At 37.1% G+C, this 24,723-nt stretch overlaps 1 long non-coding RNA gene across 2 annotated transcripts in view; it reads left to right on the top strand.

Moving 5' to 3' along the window:
* LOC131411354 (uncharacterized) overlaps nt 1-23,778 on the top strand; it is a 29,469-nt gene extending 5,691 nt beyond the window's left edge. For both annotated transcript variants that reach the window (XR_009221545.1, XR_009221546.1), the window contains 2 exons: nt 16,245-16,414; nt 23,173-23,778. This is a non-coding gene — a long non-coding RNA (uncharacterized LOC131411354). The remainder of the gene's footprint in view (nt 1-16,244; nt 16,415-23,172) is intronic.
* Nucleotides 23,779-24,723: the final 945 nt, after the last annotated feature.

Here is a 24,723-nt window from a genome sequence, read left to right as displayed (position 1 = left end):
GCAATGCTCAGGGATACTTAAATAGCTTTAAAACACTTTTCCCGGAAGTCTGCAGAGGTGCTTCAAGGGTTCTGCAAACATTTAATCTGAATATCATTTTAAAATTAAGTTGTTTTTATTTATCACACACAAATGCACAGATACCACTCTAAGGCTTATAACAAAAGCAGCCATTCTCTCCTCCTGTTATTTCCACCATGTTTCTGTATACTACTCTTTCTTGATTCTTAAATTTTATTTTTTAATTTATAAATTATTTATTTAGAAACATTTTTAAAACAAAAAATAGAAATTAGACAATGATTAGATAATAATTTTTAAATTTTTGGACTTTCTTATTGTTGACTTCCTACTATGGAAGTCGAGGATATAGCTCTCGTAGGTCTCCCTCTCCTCCCACTGCAAACCCAGCCACAGACATACACATTCCCTCTCCCTCTATCTCCCCACACACGTGTATCATAATTTTTGTTTAAATGAGCAGTAATTGTGTACACAGTTGTAAACATGTAAATATTGTTCATAGCCAAGCATGTTTATGTTTCCTTTCTCGTACAATTTTTATCTTGCATGGAGTTAGCAATGCTAACAATTGCTTCATTTAAAAACTTTGCTTTGTTTTCTGTGCTCCTTTTATTAATTTAGCCCCCAAATTTCCCATAGAACTTTGAAATTCTTCTCAACATAGTCAAATACATTGATCATTTGTCAGTTTCATATTTTCCCTGAAGACAGCCCTCTCAGATCCGTGTTGGTCCCCAGCTGGGATGGACTTCTCTGTAGGCGCATCGGGACTCCCCTTCACCATTGTGCTGGGAATCCTCTCTGCCTCTACCTTTATCTGTGTCCTGCTTTCCATGTCTTCTTCCTTCTTGGTTTATCCCCTTATTTTAGTGGAGCACATCCTCCAGCAGCTAGCTAAGAAATGATGAATTGGAGCGAAATTGTTGAGACTTTGCATGTCATAAAGTATATTTTCTGCCTTCATACTTATTTAATAGAGAGCTTGGGTGTAGCATTATGGGTAGAAAATAACTTTTCCTCTGAAAAAAGCAGCCATTCGTCCTCCATATGCCTCCTTCGTCTTTTCACTTCCAATACATACCATTTTTTTCCTACAATTTGTATGCTGAATGAATAACGAATTTAGATTTAGTCATAAGCCTTCAAGGAGCTCAGAGTTTGGAGGGTAGGTAGGATTTAGAAGGAAAGGGTTAATATTTGTATGTTTACCGTATGTCAGGCAATAGTATAATATATATCTAATTTAATTTTCATAACACTTAACTTTACAATAAAGCAACTGAGGCTCAGAGAAGTTAACTAATTTTCCTAAGATTATCAGATAGAGATTTAAATACAAGTATAGCTGGAGTACATGTTTTCCCCATTCCATAAGGCTGCCTTCCAACTATACCAGTAACATCTTATTTTATCTCATTAAGCAGTGTGATATAACAGTGCTTACGGGCATGGATGCTGGTTTCATGTCTGCCTCTTTCTAGCTGAATTGTGAGTTGATATGTGTAAAGTACTTAGAGAAGTATAGTAGATGCTGTATATTATTAGCTATTGTCATTATTACAATTGATTTTCAAGTGGCTTCTTTTGGGTCCTGCTCTTCCCGTCTTCCATTCTGTTTGCTAGTTAACTTATTTTTAAAGTTATCAGCTCCAGTTTAACTTTCCTGGTAAACCCATTCCAACGAGACAAAGCCTCAGTCTCTCAAAACTAGATCAGTTTCCATTCACCTCTCATAGTGGGAGTTAGTACTTTTCCTTCATGTCACAGTTGGTAATTATGTATTTTTGTGAACATTTGTTTCAAATCTGTTTTTCCCACTTAAGTCTAGGCTCCATGTCTGTTTTGCTCACTTTTGTAACCATAGAACCTAGCAAATACTTGGAACATAGGTATTATATAAATATTTGTTCAAATATTGGTTGCGCAAATGAATATTGAGCACAGGCAAATCTAAATATATGTTTCTTTCCCTTACTGCAATAATGTATTTTAATAGAAAGTTAATAATGGATTCTATGGTTACAAGCTCTTTGTAAGAGTACTGTATAATTTAGAACCCAGAGAGACGAGTTTAAGTTCTCTGAACTTCCAACATTAACAATCAGATATTCAAACTCCATTTCAAAAGCCAAAAAAATGGAAATCAGATTTCCCATTCTTTCTCTCCAGAATAATATATGTTTTCTCACTCCAACTAACCTGAGAAATATGATACCCTAAAGTGATTCTGATTAGGAGTGAGGACATGTTGTGATGGGATAGAATGTATCGAGAAGAACAGCTTTAGCAGACTGTGGCAGATGTTATACACTGGTTATACCAAATTCTTTTATATCCCTTCCTTTATTTTTCTTCTACTAGAGTGATTGAAAATCTTGAAGATTCATGTTCCTTGCACTCCCTTGAAGCTAGAGTGAACAGTGTGACATAGATGTGGTAAACGAAATAGAAATGTTTCTTTTCCCCTTTTCTGGATGAGATAGTTCCTAGCAGGTGCCTGCAGGTGCAGCACCCGTCTTGCATGCACGGACAGGAAAGCTGCCTGCCGAGGATGCTGGCACAGGAGATGGAAGGAATTTGTTTGCTTGATAAAATCATTGAGCCTTTCGACTGCCTATCCCCAGACTTCTTGTTACATAAGATAAATAATTTCCTATGGTTTAAACAACTGTTAGTCAAGCTCCTAGTTATTTAGAGATGAACACAATCCTAGTTGGTACCAAAAGAAGCTCAGTTTGTTAGATGGAAATTACTATTATAAAATAACGTTAGGAGGACACATTGTAGGTAACGAACAGAAAAAAAAATTGTTTTCAATTTAATACTTGAATGAACAAGTTGTAACTTATTTATAAAGCTAAACTTTTATTTCTTTGAATGCAAGAAGTCATAGTGAGGCTCTTAGAACTTTATAACTAGCAGTTTCCAAACTAGAGAAAATTTAAGATCTTTTCATCTACAATGCCCATCAAATACCTAGTATATATTAGATATGCCCAATAAGTGCATGTTGAATGAATAATTGAAAATGTCATTGAAGGAATAAGTGAATCTGAAAGATATTTCCTGGAAGAAGTATCACGGGTGACCTCACCAAGAATAAAAACACAAATCAAGAAAGTGTAGAAGTTCTTATACCCGTCCTATTGACGTCCATAACTTTGAAAGATAGATGTAGAACCTCACATCAAAAAATTTTAATGTTCCAAAAAGATATGATTACACCTAATATGAGAGTGGGAAGGACAATTTATTTTACCTAGGAGTGTGTGAACAAAATAAACAAATTGAAACATGACCTTTTGATTTTATTATGAAAATTGAAGTTAGTTTCTAAAATGTTCATACCTGTGCCAAACTATTTCCTGGAATTGAAAGAGAAACACACTGTTAGGAAGCACAATGACATCCAAGAATATAAAATGATGAGTGTTTTTGACTCTATTTTACAAGTTTGGGAAGAGTCTGAGTTGTATCCTTTATTATAAAATCATAGTGGTAAGTACAGCACTTTTCTGAGTTCTGTGAGGCATACAAGTGAATTATCGAACCGGAGGGGGTCATGAGAACCCTTGGATTTGCAGCCAGTTGGTCAGAAGTGTGGGTGTCCTGGGGATTCCCTGAACTTGCAGCTGGCATCTGAAGTGAGGGCAGTCTTGTGGAGGACTGAGCCCTTAATTTGTGGGGTCTGTGCTAACTCCAGGTGGTTAGAGCCAGAATTGGCTTGAAGTACACCCAGTTTGGGTTGAAATGGAATATTATCCATAGGAAAGCTCTGCTGTTTGCAGCTCAGTAGCATTCTCAGATTGTGTCTTGTCTGTCATTAGGTTGGCTTTCTTAAGACACGTAACTCCTTAATGGAGATTAGTGTGCAGGAGGTTTACTGGGTGGTATTCTTTTTTTTGTGAGGAAGCTCAGCCCTGAACTAAAATCCATGCCAATCCTCCTCTTTTTGCTGAGGAAGACTGGCCCTGAGCTAACATCCGTGCCCATCTTCCTCCACGTTATGTGGGACGCTGCCACAGCATGGCCTGACAAGCGGTGCGTCAGTGAGCACCTGGGGTCTGAACCCAGGCCGCCAGCAGCGGAGCGCGCGCACTTAGCCACTGCGCCACCGGGCTGGCCCCTATTGGGTGGTATTCTTGGGATCAATACTTGTTGAAGGGAAAGGAAGGGAGTAGGATTGGGCAGGAGGAGAATTTGAGCTGTGATTCAGTTTCAATGGCAGCCTCCACTGTCCTTACAGAATATTCTAAAGGTAAGATTACTCCTCAAAGCTGCCCTGAGTTAGGGTAAGAGGACTGGGCCTTTAAACCACTGTGTTTATCAGTCATTATATGGAAGGGGGTATGACTATGGATAAGGAGTTCTCTTTAGCTGAAGCAATCCTAAAAGGCAGCTGACAGCTGAGGATTGCCTGTCAGTAGCACTCTGAGAGGCTGGGATAATGAATTCTTCATTCCTGAAGGGGAATCTGAGTGGTACATCACAGAACCCACCACAATCCCCTCTTTATGCTGCTCAGATCTACTTCTTCCTAAAAGCTTTGGAAGGAGCTCCACTAGGATTCTGATGGGTAAAATTTAAGAGGAAGAGGAAGATTACTGGGATGAACTACAACCCCCACTACTGCAGCTGGTCTTGCAATTGAATCTCATCCTCTGCCTCCTTTATTATCCATTATATTGTCCTCACCCTCAGCTAGAACTTGTGGTGTCATTGGCTTACTTGGTGACATGGCTCAGACCCTCATCCCTGAAGGCTTTGAGCCCCTGATAGTGAGTTGATCCACTTGTCTATTTACTATCAAAATTGGGCAAAGAGCACCGCAACATACCCGAAAGGATCACCTGGTGTCAAATATATTATTCCTTGACTTTATTATATAACAGCAGTCCTACTTCCCCTTGACAATTATCCCTGCAAGATGGTGACTTGTTGCCTGCTGATCATTTAATACAAATTGCCTGAAGTACCCAGTAGCCATATCTTATAGTTCAATGGGACTCTTGCTGTAAATACTAGTGTAAACATTCTCTTATTGGGAAACAGGACCCCTGAATCCGCAAAGCTTAGAAATGAAGGTATGGGAAGTGAACGTTCCTTAAGATATCACTGGGAATGTTGGGAAGCAGGAACCCCTTGGTTCCCAGACAAAAGTATTCTTCCTACTGGGGACCTGGAACCATATGAAATTTGTTGATTTGAAGTGTACATTGCATCCTGGAGGATGGAGCCCCATATGCAAAAATTATCACATTCAAACATGCTTCAGCTGTGCCTTCAACACACTATGCCACTGCTTTAGGAGGCCAGCGGCTTCAGGATGGTATGGTATGTGACATGACCAGTGGATCCCATGGTCCTTACCTATAAGTATAAGTACATGTATACCTATACTTATACCTTCTTTGCTATAAAGGGGTTGGATCACTCAACCCTCTGAGAGAGGTGCAGGCTAATGCACTGGAGGCAGAAAAGGCAAACCAGTACCCAGAATTTTCTTTATTCTTGTTAAAATTAATTGCTGCCCTTTCCTGGGTGAAAGTGGTCCAACGCAGTCAACTTGCCACCATGTGGCTAGTTGGTCTCTTCAAGGAATGGTGCTCTGTGGAGGACTTAGCACTGGTCTTTGTTGTTGGCAGGTTGGACATTAACAGTGTTAGTAGCTAAATAAGTGTTGGTAAGTGGGAGCTTATGCTACCGCTGTATCCCTAACACCAAAGCTATTCTGTTCATGTGCCACTTGCACCAGAAGTGAGATGGCAGATGACAGAGAATGGTTGGCATTACCTGATTGAATCATTTTATTTCCCTGGTTGTTTAATAGCTCTTCTTGCTGACTGCTTTCTGGTGGGTATTAACGTGTAAAACAAATATTTTCACACTTTATGCTCACTCTTATATGTCCATTCACATACCTCTACTTTCTCTTTTTCCACTCTTGGTACCAATTTTTGCGGGTTGGGTTCTCTAGGAAGTAGAGTCCTAGATGAAAATAGTAGGTAGGAGGTTTATTAGGAATGCCTATGGGATTTATGCCTGTGGATGGATGGGGATGGAAAGAAGCAGGATAGAGCAGAAGAAAATGCTGAGCTGCTGTAATGGAGTCTGAGCGGAGGGTTCAACTGACCATATGGGGAATTATGAAGACTAAATGAATTGGGGAGAAAGGGCAGGGCCTTTATACACACACACTTGTCAGTTGTTGGATATGGGACTCTAGGAACAGAGATATGACTTTGGCTAAGGTGGCTTTCTTTAGGTGTGGCAATTCCCAAAGGGGGCTGCAGCCTAGGGCTATCTGCCAAAGAAACTAAAAATTGGATAATAAATCCTTCATTCCTGAAGGGGAATCTGAATGGTGCCATACAGTGTCCACCACTGTAGAAAGCAGGAGGCCTTTTGTCAATATGAACAATCTCAGCCCCTTTTAGTCCAAGCCACATCCATAATTTGAGATAGACTGCTTTCTGGATGGAGCATCATTATATGCTGTACAAAAATACCCTTAAGATTCTTAGTGGCCATTTGTCTAATTGAGAGAGTCTACCGGGTACCATTTTAAATGTTTCTGAGGTCTTAGCAAAGGGTCTTACAGCCACACCCTTGAGCTGATCTTTACTCTGAGGCCATTTCTTACTTTAGATTTTTTTGCTGGAGAGGCTTGGGATGAGAAACGGTTTTATACTCCAGCCCTGCACATCCAGGGCTCTCTATATTTCCTGTATATTCTGTTTGCAAACTGATCAATTCCTTCTTTATAATCTTTCTCTTCTTGTACCTTATCATGTATAGCTCAAGGAAGACAATGAACATTTTCAGCATTCTGGCTAACTCATTAGCTGAATCCACAAATTTGTTAGGCACATCATCTAGCATTCAAGTTGCTTCAGGTAACTGTTTTGTCAATTATTCCCCCACTATATACGATGAGTTTCCATTTTTCCAGATTCCGATAACAATCATCACTGCCTTTCAGGCCCACTAACAGTTGGTTCACCATTCCTCCAGCCATTTTTGCTCCTTTTCCAGCCTCTGCTCACCACAGGATCCCAAATACAACAGCTACAAATTTCTGTATCAAGTATTTATTGCTGCATAACAAAGCACCTCCAAACTTATAGGCTTAAAACAACAACGCATTTACTCACTCATGATTTTGCAATTTGCCTGTGTTCAGCTGTGTGGTTCTTCTGCTGGTGTTTCTTGGGGTCACTGGTGTGGCTGCAGTGATCTGGCTGCTCCACTGGGTATGTGTCTGACTGTTAATAGGGGCTGTTGGCTGGGGGCTTTTTTTTTGTTTACAAGTTCTTTCTTGCAGGATGACCTGGGTTTCTTATATAGTCACTGCAGACATTCAAGAGGGTAAGAACAGAGTTCTAAAGTTTGAGTCCAATGTTTAGAAGTCACTAGCATTACTTTGCTACCTTCTGTTGGTCACAGCAAGTCACAGGCCAGCCCTGATTCAAGGCATTGTGAAATAAACTCTACTTCTTGGTGAGACAAATGTAAAAAATTTTGTGATTAAACTTAATTTTTGTATTTTAAAATAGTCTTAGTTAGCTTTCTTTGGATATCTTCCCCAGGCAATGTCTCTCATATTTACTCATTCCGTCATCCACTTCTTTATTTACTTATTCAATGTAAATATAATGAATATTTATAGGTTGCCTAATATGTGTCAGACATTGTGATGAGCAATGGAGATGCAAAGATCTATACTTTGGAACCTGATAAAATTATAAAGTTCTTTTAAAACTGTAAAATTCTGAGAGGTGTATTATGGCTTTTGCTCTTGAGTTTTAAGGGTTTCATCATTGGGAAAAGCTTATAACTCATGATTCAATTGAGCTACTCAGTTGCAAACAAAAGTTATAAAAACTGAATGAAATGTCAAGATGAACAATGCCTTCCTGTGAATGAATTTTTCTAACCTCATTTGCAAAATAGCTTGGTTTCAGACCACATAAATTAATAAAGAACAAGCATCTGAATATCTTCTTTGGAAAAATGTCTGTTCATATCCTCTGTTTATTTTTTAATCGGGTTGTTTGTTTTGTTGTTGTTGAGATGTATGAGTTCTTTATATAGTTTGGATATTAACTCCTTATCAGATATATGATTTGCAAATATCTTCTCCTAATCGTTAGGTTGTCTTTTCATTTTGTTGACGGCTTCCTTTGCTGTGCAAAAGATTTTTAGTTTGATGTAGTCCCATTTGTTTATTTTTTCTTTTCTTTCCTTTGCCTGAGGAGACATGATATTCAAAAAGATACTGTTAAGACCCAGAATCTCTCACCCCAGGATCTCCGAATTTTGGTCTCATTTTTAATTGGTCAGAATCTTCTCCAGTGCTATCTAGAGTAACTATAGCTGACCTGCTTAGAAAAACGTGAAGGTGTTTCTGTCAGCATGGACTTTCCTTAATTGATTAGTTAGCTCCCCAAATCATTGTTTCCATTTTAGAAAATCTCTTGTTTTGGGGAGAATTTCTCTGGTATTTCACTGTGATATATCTCTTCCATTCTGAACCCAGTATATCCTTGGTATACAGAAAATGCTAAATAAACATATATTGCAAAATTTATTCATGTTCTTGAAATGTAACTAGATTCTAAAAAGTCAGGAGTAAAAGTGTGGAGGTGGAAAGGGACAGGCCTTATATATGTGATTTCCATGTTGGGAATGATAAGAAATAAGATTAGGATGGTAGGATATAGAGCCAGTTTATGAAAAGCACTGAAGGAGGGCAAAGTTGTTGGAACACTAGACTATTTGTGCCTATTGTAAATGGCTAAAGACTGTTGTGCTTTTTGTGTTTGGTCAAAGAGAACTGTAAATTTTTTTCCAGGTACTGATATGAGCAAAGCAGTATATTGCTATGATTAATTTGGCAATATATTTAGAGAGAGAAAGATAGATAGTCAGATACTAACACACATACACACAGAATCTTATTACAATAATCCAAGTGTAGGTAGTGAAGATATGGTCTGAAGTAGTAGTAGGAATGCAGAATAAGGTACAAATCTCAAATCTTGATTAATTTAACCAGTATTTTATTTTCCCAGTTGCTCCACTGTTTTTCAGAATCACTTCTATTTTCTTGCTTCTCTTACCCAACTTTCATTTAAATATGTTAGTTTTTCTGAGATACTTATGAATCTATGGAGGAGACCACCATCTATTGCAATGTGGTGGAGGAGAAATAGGTCCCGGAGCCTTCATAATAGGTAAAGTTGATTTAGATTTGTTTTTATTATTACTGAATTTTGTCCATCTTTTCTCCCCTACTGGTCATATTGGGAGACTTTCTTAGTCTTTTTTCACAGGTGTGTCCAGGTCAGAAAAGAAGAAGGAGAAAAGGACAGAGTATGTATGTATATGTTTGAGGAATAGGGGATGAGGGGTGGAGCTATAGAAGCTTATGGAGGAGGACAAAAAATTATGGCTATAGGTTAGATATTTTTTCTTATTCACTTTTTTCTTTTTTTTCCCTATTATGGCTTAAGAGTCTTAGAGAGAGGAAGGGCCTTTATTGGACTATAGTGAGCATTCTTGTTTTCTGATCCACTTGATTCAGAACTCCAGTAAGTAGGTTGTGCAGTTCTTTGTGATCACGTATCTCTCTCTAGGTTTTCAATTATGAATAAGCCATTTTCTGGAGAGTTTGAAAGTAAACTTCTTCTGCTCTTAAATCTCCCATTTTCTCTATGCTCTCTATTACAAGCCTGGAACTTGTGCACAACTGCTCTGTGATTTGGGCTACCTTTTTGTTTTCTTGGTGTGGAAGATTGGCCCTGAGCTAACATCTGTTGTCAATCTTTCTCTTTTTGCTGAGGAAGACTAGCGCTGAGCTAACATCTGTGCCCATCTTCCTCTGTTTTGTACGTGGGATGCTGCCAGAGCATGACTTGAGGAGTGGTGCATAGGTCCGTGCCAGGGATCCAAACCTGCGAACCCTGGGCCGCTGAAGCAGAGCACGTGAACATAACCACTACACCACCGTGCCAGCCTCTGGGCTACCTTTTGTGCTCCTCAAGTGCATCCTTCATGAAAGTAATAGATAAATGATATATTTAAGACTTTTCATTTATTTAAAAAATGGGATTGGTTTTTAAACAGATTCTTCAGTTGACAAAGGAATTAACCATTAGATTACTGTAAGCATAGAGTCTCACGGTACATTTAAAGTATCATATTAAAACTTCTGTTTATACTCTATTAAGTCATCAAAAGATGACATAAGAATACATAAGGATTGGCAACTGATTCTCTCGCTGGAGTATCACCAGGTGGCAGCATCTCAATAGATCACCGCATTCTGTTTCACTGATCTAAAAATTGAATTTGATTTATTTACCTAGAGGTGACAAGCCTCACACTGACCTAGCTCACAAGATATTGATTTCTCCACCACTTCATTGAAACTGCTCTTATTGAGGTCAACCACTAGCCCCTTCTTCCAAAGATAATGGCTAATTTCTTCCCCTTATGTTACTCACATTCTCAGCAATATTTGACTCAGTTTATTGCTCTCTTCTTGAAACTTATTGTACTTGGCTTCTAGGATACTCCATGTTGGTTTTCTTCAGACCTCACTGGCTTTTCTTCAGTCTCCTTTGCTTGCATGGCATTCTCTGCTTGATCTATATACATGGTAGGGTGTTCAGGGTTCAGCCCCCAGCCCACTTTCTTCTCTAGTTTTGCTCTATTTAGGCAATCTAATCTAGACTCATTAAATACTATCTATTTGTTGCGGACTTTCACATTTCTATCTACATTCCTCAGCTCTCCATGAGCTACAGACTTGTATATCCAGCTGCCTGCTTGTTCCTTAAATTGGATATCAAATGAACATCCCAAATTTAACAAGTCCAAAACTGAGCACTTAATTTCCAGCATCCACTACCCCTTGCCAACTGGCTCTTCCTCTACTCTTTTCCATCTCAATGAATTCTTGATTCTTTTCCCCTCATCCCCCAATCTAGTCCATCAGCAAGTCCTATCAGCTCCACCTTAAAAATATATCCCAAATTCAAGTGCTTCTGCTCTGTTTTCATTTACTCTACTACCACCTAAATCTGGGGATATCTTGTTAGGTTATCCTTATAATATAATATAAATGTATGGGGGTTACATTTATGATAAATATGTCTTTTTCTATTGTTCTTTTTGCCAGTATATTATATTCTTCTTTCCTCATTATATATGTATATGTATATGCATACATATTTATATGCATGCATATGTATAATACTATATACATGTGTGTATATACACACACCTGTATCTCTATATCTGTCTATTTATCAATCAACTTTTGGCATAAATTATATTTGTGACCTTGGCTAAATTTGTTAGCCCAGATTCCTTTTGTTTCATATCTGCCTGTTATAATCTTTATTTTAAACCTTTCTTTGTCTTTTTAAGTGTGTCTACTAGACAACATTTTGTTTTTTTTAAAAGTCAATTTTGAGACACTGCCTTTTTAATTGATATGTTTATCCTGTTCATAGTTATCATATTATAGTTCTGCTAGAATTTATTGCTCTGTATTATTTAATATTTTTTCATTTACTACACCTTTTCCCCAGCCCTTTTGTTGTTTTCCATTACATAGATCAAATTTGTTTCTTTTGGCGTAAAGTTACATATTCTATTTTTGTTCTCATGCTGGTTGCCCTTGTCATGCCTGTTGCCCTTAAGACTGGTACTAATGTTTATTTAGCCCAACTCATTTCTTTATCTTATTAAAATCTCTATTGTTTCTCTTAATAAGACTAGTACTTTAATATACTCTTATGTCTTTTTTGGTCTCTCTCTCTACCCCCATCACTGTAATATTGTCTAGAGTATTAGTTCTGGGTAATAGATATAATTTTTCTTTTCTTGGCTTAAAATTTTTAAATTTAATTTTTAGACAAAAAGAAACTTTGCCAAGACATGAAATTACCCTTACTTTTTATGCCATTCTAATATATCTTGAATTAAAGTCCTGCCTTTCTTCTTTCCTCCCTCCCTTCCTCTCTTTTTGTTTCTTTCTTATATTTTTGCTAGTAGTGTTTAATGTGGACTTCTGTGTGGCAACCTTCTGAGACTCTGTACACCTAAACATATTTTTATTACACGCTCAAATTTGAATGACAGTTTTGCTGCAGAGAAAATTCTATGTTCAGAGTTCTTTTTCTTTGATGCTTTAAAAATATTACTTCATTGACAACGTGCATTCATTATTAGTGCCCAGAGGTCTGAGGACGATTAGATCCTTTTTCTGTTGTAGGTGACATGCTCTTTTACTCTGGAAACTTTTTAGAATTTTCTCTTTGAAATGCACTATAATGTGTTTTGGCATGGAATCTTATTTCTTTGGTACTTTATGAATTCTTTCAACTTGAGATCTATCATCTTTCTTGAATTCTGGGAAATTTATCTCCATTATTTCTTCAAATATTTCCTTTTCTCTATTTTTACTGTTCTCTCCTTCTGAGACTACTGTTCTTCAGTGTTAGCATTTCTACTTCTACACTCTTAGCTTTTCTTCATATTGTTTATTTCTTTATTTTTGCCTCCTGCCTTTTGGGAGAGTTCTTAATTTGATCTTACTTTTTTTAACCAGTATTATTACCATTTTATTCTATCTATTGTGTTCTTTATTTCAACTGTTATATTTTTTAATGTTGCCACATAGTTCTTTCTTTTTATGTTTTATTATTCTTGTTTCATGTTACCAATATCTTCCTTTATCTCCTTATGTATGTGTATCACGCTTGATTTAAATTCTTGGCCTGACTATTCTCAATATCACGCTTTAGATAGTGTTTAGATCACGTTTTCTTTTACGGGAATTGTACTTCTCTGATGTCTGGTTACTTGGCCTGTGAGCTTATGGTCCCCTGGCAATACCACTGACTGAAGGTGACTGTTCTCCTGGGAAGGACTGAAATCCCTGTTCTACTTTTGTGAAGATGCTTTTAAGGAGAGGGGGAGACATGGCAAAGCCCCAGGCACCAGTGTTCCCCTGATGATTACTCCATTTGCAACAATCCATTTAGATTATTCCATCCCTCAGGAACCTCTCTTCTTGTGAGAGTTCCACCTGTAAGCCCTTATGGAGAAGCGCCTCAGGAAGAGCTGTCTCACTAGGTGTCCTTCTCCAGCCCTGAACTGATTGATGGAGGAGTGGACAAAATGCCAAAGGTCTCTGGTCAGCTCCAGCCCTATTTCAATCACAGTCCCCAGCAGGCTTTTGCACTGCCTTGTTATTACCATGCATGCACAGGCACCCAAGAGCTGAGCTATTGTGATTGATTTCTGCAATCAAGTGGCAAATAGTAACTATCCTAAGGCAATTCTAGGATGGGCAGGAATAAAACTTAAACATTTTTCTCTAACTTATCCTCTCACTGCAGTCTCTTCTGCTCCTCTGCCCCAGGCTACAGTTACTATCCCCCCACCCCTACCCCTCCAACACCTGTTCAAGACAGAGGCTTTAGTTTCTAGGTGGATGTCTCCTGCAGTTGTAATTGCTGTTAATACCTGGAATCTGTGTTTTCCTCTTGCTTTTATAGTTTCTCCAGGGTTGATTTTGAGTGAGAGAGCCAGCAGCCCATGCTAATTTGCCATATTGAAAAGCATAGTTTAAATTTAATGGGGTTAAAATCCATTTACTCTCAAATAAATCTTGAATAATTAGGGTCATTCTTTAAAAAAAAAATCCAATTGGCCTTTTTTTATGCTTTTGTCTTTGACCTAGGAAATAGTCCATTTATGAGACACAAAAACTCAGTGAAGCTTAAAAAGTATAGAAAAAATTTATCCACCAGCTGGTGAAACACTCCATCCTCTCTGTTTCTTGGCTTTTGTGAGGACAAATGTAGGTCTTTTTGAATCATTATAATTTTCTGGATAGATAATCAGAAAACCAGGTTTAATGTCTAATGCTTCACTGTTTAATTTTGGACAGATCCCTTAAACTTCTAGAACTGGAATGTCTTATCTATAAATTGAAAGAGTTGGAATTCATGACTCATTAGGTCCCTTTCTTTTAGCTTTATTGAGGTACAATTGACAAATAAAATTGTAAGATATTTAAAGTGTACAATGTGATGATTTGATATATGTATACACTGTGAAAGGATTCCCTCACTGAGCTAATTAACACTTCCATCACCTCACATATTTACCTTTTTTTTCTGGTGAGAACATTTAAGTTCTACTTCTTAGCAAATTTCAGTTAGACAATCCAGTGTTATCAACTATAGTCACCATGGTATACATTAGATCCTCAGACTTTATTCATCTTGTAACTGAAAGTTTGTACCTTTTACCAACCTCTCCTTGTTTCCCCCATGCCTCAGCCCCTGACAAGCACAAATTTACTCTGTTTCGATGAGTTTAACTTTTTTTTTTTTTTAGATTTATATATAAGTGATACCATGCAGTATTTGTCTTTCTCTTTCTGGCTTATTTCACTTAGCATAATGCCCTCCAGGTTTTCCCACATTGTCGCCAATGGCGGGATTTCTTTCTTTTTTAAGGCTGAATAATATTGCATTATATATATATACACCACATCTTTATCCATTTATGCATTGACAGGCAGTTAGATTGCTTCCACATCTTGGCTAATGCTTCAATGAACATGGGAGTGCAGACATCTCTTCAAGATAATGATTTCATTTCCTTTGGATATACCCAGAATTGGAATTGCTGGATTAAATGGTAGCTGTATTTTTAATTTTCTGAGGAACCGCCATACTGTTTTCCATAGTGACTGTACCAATTCACATTCCCACCAACAGTGGACAAGTGTTCCCTTTCTCCACATCCTTGCCAGCATTTGTTCTCTTGTGTTTTTGATAATAGCCGTTCTAACAGGTGTGAGGTGATATCTCATTGTGGTTTTTATTTGCATTTCCCTGATGATTAGTGATGTTGAGCATATTTTCACGTACCTGTTGGCTATCTATATGTCTTCTTTGAAAAAATGTCTATTCACGTCTTTTGCCCATTTTTAAATTGTGTTATTTGTTTTTCTGCTATTGAGTTGTATGAGTTCCTTGTATATTTTAGATATTAACCCCTTATTGGATATGTGGTCTGCCAATATTTTCTCCTATTCCATGGATTGTCTTTTCATTTTGCTGATGGTTTCCTTTGCTGTGCAGAAGTTTTTTAGTTTGCTGTAGTCTCACTTGTGTATTTTTGCTTTTTTTGCCTTTGCATTTGGTGTCAAATCCAAAAAATCATTGCCAAGACCAATGTCAAGGAGACATTGTTTCTTCTAGAAGTCTTATGGTTTCAGGTCTTACATTCAAGTGTTTAGCCCATTTTGAGTTAATTTTTGTGTATGGTATAAGATAATGGTCTACTTTCATTCTTTGCATGTAGCTATCCAGTTTTCCCATCACCATTTATTGAAGAGACTATCCTTTCCCCATTGTATATTCTTGGCTCCTTTGTCATAAATTAATTGACCATATATGCATGCATTTTTTTCTGGGCTCTCTATTCTGTTTCATTAGGTCCCTTTCTGCTCTATGATTTTATGATTATGATTGTGTGGACTTTTCAATAATTTATTTTAGGTGCATTTTTAAAATGTCTTACTGTGTGAAATCTCTGTCTCATCATTGATGAAAAGTCTGATAAAATTCTGCAGATGAATAGTATGTGATACTAATAAAAACAAAATATTAGCCTCCTGGATTAGTAGTTGGCAAACACATTCACTCTAAAGTAGTGGCCCTCAACCTTAGGTACACATGGGAATGAATCATAGGGAGTTTGGAAAAAAAATATAAATGTATTTGAAAAAATGTATTGCTACTAGGCCCCATTTTAAATAATTAAATCAGAATCTCTAGGCATGAGGACTAGGCCTGATATTTTTTTAAAGCTCTGTTTTTGTAATTTGCAAGGAAGGTTGAGAGTAATTCAAAGCTAACAGGCTAAAAGTAATTGAAGAGGTTAAAGTGAAAGGGATTCAGTTTGAACAGTTCTGAAAAAGTGCAACATATAAAAAACAATTTTGAAGCAAATATATAACAAATTTAATAACTCAACTGAATTCTGGAAATACATAATTAAAAAAATTTTTTTAAAGAAAATTACTGCTAAAACACAAATTAAAACCTCTTTTCTAGTTCAAGTTGGTGATTTCTTTTTTACAGATATTGGCTACAACCTACATAACGATTTTTGTTTCCTTTCAGACTGTTGCTTGGGAATTAAATGAAACAGCCTATTTGGTCTCAGGCATTTTCTCATTTGATCTCTGAAATCGTTTTATTTCTAAAGATAAGTAAATGCATGAAAGGAAAGCTTCAGAAGGCAAAATGATTATTTGACTAAAGCATATATGAAATGTCCTCCTTATCTAAGGGTAAGTAATAATTGGTAAGAGGTGTGTTAGTTTCCTAGGGTTGTTCCAACAGGTTGCTACAAACTTAGTCGCTTAAAACCACAGAAATGTATTCACTCACAGTTCTGGAGGGCAGATGTTGGCAGGGTCATCCTCCCTCCAAAGGCTCTAGGGGAGAAGCCATCCTTGCCTCTTCAGCTCCTGGGGCTCCTGGCATTCCTTGGTTTGTGGCAGCATAACTCCAATCTCTGCCTCTCTCTTCACATGGCCTTCTTTCCATGTATCTCTAGGTCCGTCTTTTATGTCTTTTATAAGGACATTCTAATTGCATTTAGGATCCACCCAAATCCAGTATGATCTCATCTGGGTCCTTACCCTAATTACATCTGCAAAGACCCAATTTCCAAATGAGGTCATGTTCTGAGGTTCTGGTGGACATGAATCTTTGAGGGTACTATTCAACCTACTATACCAGGTAAACATTATCCATGATGAATCTATTAAATATGGAGATCAAATTTTTTTTTTAATAATTTTATTTATTTATTTTTCCCCCAAAGCCCCGGTAGATAGTAGTATGTCATAGCTGCACATCCTTCTAGTTGCTGTATGTGGGACGCAGCCTCAGCATGGCTGGAGAAGCGGTGCGTTGGTGCACGCCCGGAATACGAACCGGGGCCGCCAGCAGCAGAGCGCAGGCACTTAACCGCTAAGCCACGGGGCCGGCCCTGGAGATCAAATTTTTATAGTAAATAAGGTGTGTGTGTGAGGGGAGGGAGTTAATGAGAAGTTCTCTGAAAAATGAAATAAAAGAAAAACCCTACATCATATTGACTATAATTGCATCTGTGTGCAAATTCTTAGTGTTTATATATATATATATATATACACACACACATATATTTATGTATATACATTTGTGATAGATACAAAATCTTTTGCCTCATGTTTTAGTTCTCCAGAAGAATCACAAGGAGGCTCATATTTGCAAAAACATCTGCAGACTTCATTTATTTTCCAAAAGACCTTTAAAAATCTTTTTTATATTCAAATCACTTCTAGTGGATTTCCTAATATCCTGCATCTTTGGCAAGATTTGCAATGTCGCTTTGCACTAATTTGAGACGTATTGTCAGATGTTTAAAACTAGTCCATCAAATTTACCAGGTCATCATTGTGCCAGGTAGAGTGCAGGAATAAATAAGAGACTTTTTTTGCCATCAACTAGCCCACAGTCCAGTGGGCAAGGTAGACATTTAAATAAATAAGGATAGTGCAGTGTGATTCATCTTTGTAAGAAATGTTCATACTAGGAACATAGAGGAGGAAGTAATGAATGATTTAGGGGAAGTGGAGTCAGGGAAGGCTTCAGTGAGGAAATGAAGTATGAACTAAGATTGAGTATTAATTCACCATTTAAAAAAATTAAGTTATGGAGACAACGTTTCCACTCTAGGAAATGCTCTTAGAATCTAGGAATAAGGGCAACATCGAGAAAAGGTCACTCTAGGAGATAGGACTGAAATGTGCAGCTAAGGAGACTTAGTAATAAGATGCTTATGACCTAATTAATTGTTTTTATGTTTTAAAATTCTGCCACAAACAGAATGATAAAATAAATATCAATGTACTAACATAATATTATATAAAATTTAGGAGCTATAATACTTCAGAGAAAGGAAAGGTTAGTGTGGTGTGGAATGTTTTGAAAATCTGTCGAAGAAATGAAGCTTCAAACTGTAGGAAAGCAGAATTTGCTACCCCAAAATGTGTCTCTTTTTGGCTTGATAAAATTAAGAACAAAAGACTCAAGGAAGAAACTTTGACCCTCCCCTTAACTGCCTAAAAAAATTTAATATAGAAGGCCTGTTCCGGGAAGGAGCTATCACCATAAATATAGTATATTATGAACTAGGTGTGGTAGACAGGGAGGAACCCAGCAAGGCCCATTTGATCAAAGTCCCCTCTATTTCTCACTGTCTTTGTGAGGCAGGCAAACATTTGTTTACCATACATTTGCTTTTCCATCTCCATGTGAATTGCCTTTCTCGCCTTTGAAGTCCCAAACCACTAACCCCAACATCCTCTTTTGTCTTTAGCTGAAGATGGTATTTAACGTAGTGGCTTTGGCCATTTTGGTAAATTACTCAGTTTTCCTGGGTTTCTCCCATGTATACATGTTATTAAACTTTAATAACATGTTGTTAAAGTTTATTCTGTCTCATGACAATTTAATTCTTAGACCAACCAGAAGAACCTAGAAGGGTAGAGGAAAATTTCTTTCTCCCCTACAGAACTCAGCCTCTGAGATGAGGAAGAGTTGGGTAGATGGGAAAAGAGAGAGGAGGTTGATCACAATACTACCATGGTGCCCAGGAAGAAAAGAATGTCAAGAAGGAAGAAATGAGGGCCAGCCCCATCACGTAGCAGTTAAGGTTGTGCACTCTGCTTCAGTGGCTCAGGGTTCGTGGGTTGGGATTCCAGGCGTGGACTGATGCACCACTTGTCAAGCCATGCTGTGGTGGGTCCTATATAAAGTAGAGGAAGATGGGGGTCCGGCCCAGTGGTGTGGCAGTTAAGTGTGCATGCTCCGCTGCTGGCAGCCTGGTTTGATCCTGGGAGTGCACCGATGCACCGCTTGTCAGGCCATGCTGTGGCAGCGTCCCATATAAAGTGGAGGAAGATGGGCACAGATCTTAGTCCAGGACCAGTCTTCCTCAGCAAAAAGAGAAGGATTGGCCTGGATGTTAGCTCAGGGCTGATCTTCCTCACACAGACACAAAAATAAATGAAATAAATAAATAAAGTAGAGGAAGATGGGCATGGATGTTAGCCCAGGGCCAATCTTCCTTAGCAAAAAGAGGAGGATTGGCAATGGATGTTATCTCAGGGCTAATCTTCCTCACAAAAAAAAAAAAAGAAGGAAGAAATGGTTGTTAGAATCAAATGTCTCAGAGCCCAAATAGGATAAAGATTGAAAGGAGACTAACCACTGGGAGATCATTGATTCCAAGACAAGGGTTGGGTTGGGGGATGGGTTCTCAGGATAAGTGGATTTGTGTTGGGTTAGGGAATGAGTGGGAAATAAGTGTACTGAGCAAACATATGAAGAGATACAGTGTACCCTGCTTTTGATGCCTTAGATTGTTTAGTAGGGAGCCAGTAGATTTATTTTATTTTATTTTTTGTGAGGAAGATTAGCCCTGAGCTAACATCTGATGCCAATCCTTCCCTTTTTGCTGAGGAAGATTGGCCCTGAGCTAACATCTGTGCCCATCTTCCTCCACTTTATATGGGATGCCTGCCACAGCATGGGTTGACAAGCAGTGCGTCTGTGTGCACCAGGGATCCAAACTGGCGAACCCTGGGCCGCCACAGCAAAGTGTGTGCACTTAACTGCTAAGCCACCAGGCTGGCTCCAGAAGCCAGCGGTTTTAAGTGTTAGATTAAGGAATTATTAATGGCTGAAGAATTAAAGGAAACATAGCTTTTTTCCCCACCCCTCAGTAGAATTTTTACAATTCGAGAAGAAACCTCACGGTATTTCTAAGGCTCAAGATGTCTTTTAGCAGCTGGTGGAGAATTTGGCGGAGAATTTGAGCTACTTGGAGGTACTGGTGTATCTGTATAAGTGACTTTCAAACTTTTCTGACTATATCCTCAGTTAAAAAATAAATTTTATATTGTGTCAGTACACATATGCACAAACACACACATAACTGAAAGAGAAGTTTCAAAAAGCAATACTACTTCCTCTACTGCAAGGGAAACGCAGTTGCTTTCTCTTCTCTTCCATTTCTTTTTGAATAATTGGTAATCATGACCTCTGTTACACAGTGCACTTCAGCTTTGGACTCTGTCAATTTGAGTTTTGGCTGTCCAAGATTGGTTTTTGACTGCGGAAAGGATTATATATTTTAAAAATATTTACATTTACTGTATTTTTAAAATATTTTAAATATTTCTAAAACTTCTCTTGTTTCACTTATAATTTACTTTTAAAAATTTCTAAATCTAATAATTTTAGGTAAAATAAAAATAACCATCTTTTAGAGGATTTTTGACTTAAGGTCATTTAATCCACCTGAATAGATTAAACTCACTTAAACAATAAATCCCATTTACAAATTTAATTACATTTTCTGAAACATTTTAAATTGCATTTAATAAGTTTAATATATTTGATTCTCCTTTTAAGCACTTCCAAGGCCTGACTAGGCAAGCTATGACTTTATTAAGCAACACTCCCTTAAGTACTTAACTCTTGTAAATGTACTAAATTAAACTTAGAAATGGAGCAAATCTCAGATTCTTCTAAACATGTTCATGATGTGAAAAAATCACTCCCAAACTTACTCTGGAGCAATGTAGTCTATTCAACTTTCTGGAAAGTAATTAATATTTCTGATTAAATGCTTAAGCAATTTTACTGATAGATTTGAGAGCCTCTTGTGGGAAATCCACTCTGATTGTCAATCACTGAAAGACCCTAACAACTTTTGATCAGTCTTGCACGAACTTTAATCTTTAATCAGGCATTCGTCTATATCTAGTCTCATGATGATGATCTAACCACTCTTTTTTTTTTAATCCTATAGAATATCACTAACAGGACACAAATCTTTAAATTGGTTCTTTTAGAAAGCCCTCTCTTATAGCAAGTTTGAGATAAAATTTAAAATAAAAGAATTTGTAACATGCTTATGTTAAAGAATAATTTTTTAAAAGAGGCAACATCATGGCTCTGTACAAATATAAAATAAACGTGTCAGACTTTTTTTTAATTAATAAGGAAATCAATAATATGTAAAACAGAGATCAGTGGCAAGCAGGAATTCTGAAATGAATTTGCTAATAGATACGAATATGTTCTTTCTTGGAGTGGGGGTGATGGTGGTGGTGAATCAATTGTACTTCTGTGGGACAAAATTCATTTGCATCTCTGGATAAGAATCATTTACATATTATCAGTTTTTTAACAATTTGCAGAGTTGTATAATAGTTAGAGATAATGAAAAGGGCAGACTCCCATACAATCAGATAACCTGGAGGCATGCACTAGACAATGCCTAGTGTTCCTTTGAGAAGATAGTCATTAATCTTTTTTTGCCGATTTCAATGTCTTTCACAATTTTTCTCATAATTTCCCCACCTGTTGGTCATAATAATGTCAAAGATTATTCTTAATTGCTCGCCCACACACACGAAAGGCTGGTCTCATTGGATTTAGCCTAATTTTTTACATAGGTGCAGCAGAGTGTTACTATATGCCTCCTTGAGTTGGCTTTGCAAATCTAGAGTCATACTTTATATATTCAGAAAATGGAACATTATAATAAGACAATATTCCAAACAAGTAACTACAATAAAATTTCCCACATCAATTTACCCAGTTCTATGTAATTCTTATTCCACGGGATCTTAGGTTAGGAACCTGCTTTCATGAATCCTTCCACTTCATGGAAAAAAGTCCTGGAAATCAGTCCACTGGCAGTCATTTAAACAGCATTAGCTCAGAAACCTGTACCCAAAAGTCAAATATTTGAAGTATCAGTAGTTTAATGTACCTGTTAGACTCCTTTTCCATGAGGCTCCGAGACTCTCCTTTGTCGAAGAAAGTCTGCAGCTTTGCTCTTTGGATGTTTCCCCTTAACTAATCAGAGATGTAATAAAACCAATATAAAACACAGAAAATTACTCTAGTAAGAGACAAAAGTCTAGCACATGTAGAGTATTAGAAGTTCAACTTTCTTATTTTCTCAGAATTTTAGAAATATTTGATTTATATAAGTGCTCATTTATCTCTATAAGCTAATCAGAATAGAGATCTTTTAGGAGACTTTATAATTAATTTATTAATATGCTCCAGAGACAGGAAAATATTTTATACTCACTTATTGAGGAATAAAATCCTTTGAACTAAGTTAAAGTCTCATACCTTTCAACCTACAAATCAGAAATCTAAAATCAATTATATATCTTCTATTAGAATCACAAAGCTAATCTGTTACATTCTCCAATGTGCCAATTTCTTTAAACATTACAAGAATTTTAAATTACAAAAAATAGTCCTTAACTCAAAATTATTAATGCTGTGGTTTGATTTGCTTCATCATTTCTTTAATCTAAAACCATTCCGGGGTTTAGAAGACACTTCCCACTGAAGGAATAATTTTGTCATCTCAAACAAGTCGAGGTTACATCAACAATTCGTTTCCATGCTATTGTAACTATTTCAGGCTAGGCATTGAGGCTGGGATATGGGACATGATTTTGCAGATTTGTGGGTGTTTCTTCCGTAGCAACAAATGATGTTACAGTCTCTATGAAAACAGGGTCCTCCAAGTCTACACACTTTAGACGACTCTGGTTTTACAACTTATTATTCCTGGACTAAAGTTTATACCCCTGTTAAATTCTTTCTTTTGATTTGAAAAGAGAGCAGTCTGTACCCCTACCAAGGTAACCTCTTTTTTATCTTGATGTGACTCTGCATTTCTTGAACTATCCTACAATATTTTAATGCATTTAAATTATCTGGTAAGACATCTTATTGACATTCCATTGGTACTTCATTACCTCTCATACTTTTGACTGAGATAACTATCAAGTCATCCAATGATATTTCAACCTTGTTTCTTAGCAAAACAAAAGCAAATACCAAAACCAAACCAACCCAACCAAAAAAAAACAACAAAAAAACCACTGATTACAAGTATATATTGTTAAATGAGCATGTCTTTTGAGGGTCTCATCTCTCTCTCCAATCTGCTGTTCAGAATACCTGCACAAGAAGATTTGTTCAACTAGCTGTGAAGAGGATAAAATTTTCTGTATATTGCTGCACAAGGAAGAATTATATTGCATCTACATATCACTAAAATTACCAACAGGTTCTGAAAATGACATCTATTCCAAACATGATAGACCTTTTAAATGAGAAAACTGAATAAAAACACACTATGTAAAACTGAAATCTGAACCTTCATCTGACATTCTTATTTTCCACTCTCTTTACCCCTATCAGAAAACACCTCTGCTCTACAGAGGCCCTTTTCTTCTTGTTCCTCAAACATGTTAAGTTTATTCAAGCTCCATTTCCACCTCCACTCATTCTCTCAGGATTCTCCCTTTACCCAGTATGGCGTTCAGTTCTTCTTTAGCTTTTCTAAACTCCACCATCCTTTCAAGCTCAGCTCGAGTCCCTGCATGAGGTTTTTGGGGTTATTCTGTCCCGCAATGACTTTTCTTTCTCTGACGTCTTATGGTGTGGATAATCTGTTTCAACCAAGTTAGCATTAGTATTAAGAATGTTTATTTCTGTTTCCCCAACAGAGTCAAATTTCTTTAGGTGAAGAACCTGGCATAGCGTTAGGACTGATTATCAACAGGGCTTAGCACAGTGCTGAGGACATAAAAGGAAATTACAGGACTCTATTAGAGTGAAAGTCCCTCAAGCCCTGTGGCTTTTATCATTTTATCCCCAGCACCTAGCACTGGGCTTGACACTCCTTAAGCATTAGTTGAATGAAACAAATGATTCTCAGTAAATACTTTCTAATCTAAAGATTGTTCTGGTCAGTGTCTAAGTAAAAAATATAAAGTGATGTTGAAACAGTTTGCTTTTCATATTGTGAATGGATGGAACTAGAAGACAGTTATCTTTATAAGTAGTGATAACCAGAAGATAATGTTACTGTGAGCTGTTGAACAAACATGAAATCACTGCACATTTGTCAGCTACTATCTTCACTCTAACACGTTCTTAGCTACAGAAATACACCTGGCTTGCTACGGCAACAAAATATTTTGTTTATTCCCCCTACGCCCAGTAATTTTATTCTGGCCACAATCTGAGGTACTTAATTTATTCAAACTTGAAATATTGTCTTCAGGAAAGCTCAATTGAAACCAGATTTTGAAGTAATCTCCCTGGTTCCTAGGTCACTGCCCCTTTAGGATCTACCTTGTGGCTTTTAACTTTATATACATAACCTTCCCCTTTTTGCCTGTTTCATTCCACTGTCGTAAGTAGGCACAAGTCCATTACTTTTTCAGGCAAGTCTTCTAAAGTGTAACATAAAAGGCTTTTTCTCAGATGTTGAGTTTGCAAGCTACATATAGATAGGCAATCAGAGGTTCATAGCATACGTTTGACTAACAAATAGAATTAAAGTGAGACTCATAGGAATCATTCATGAATAAATCTCAAAGTACCTGCTTAAAAAATCAGCAATAATATCTGGGTATTAATACACACTGAGTGAAAAATGGGAATACATGTTTGTATTAGTTATCTGCTGCTGTGTAACAAATTATCACAAGCTTAG

This window comes from Diceros bicornis, chromosome 11 (genome assembly GCF_020826845.1).
Source record: "Diceros bicornis minor isolate mBicDic1 chromosome 11, mDicBic1.mat.cur, whole genome shotgun sequence".
NCBI classification, from domain to species: domain Eukaryota; kingdom Metazoa; phylum Chordata; class Mammalia; order Perissodactyla; family Rhinocerotidae; genus Diceros; species Diceros bicornis.
Note: the sequence above shows the minus strand (reverse complement) of the source record. Positions and strands in the feature narration are given on the sequence as shown.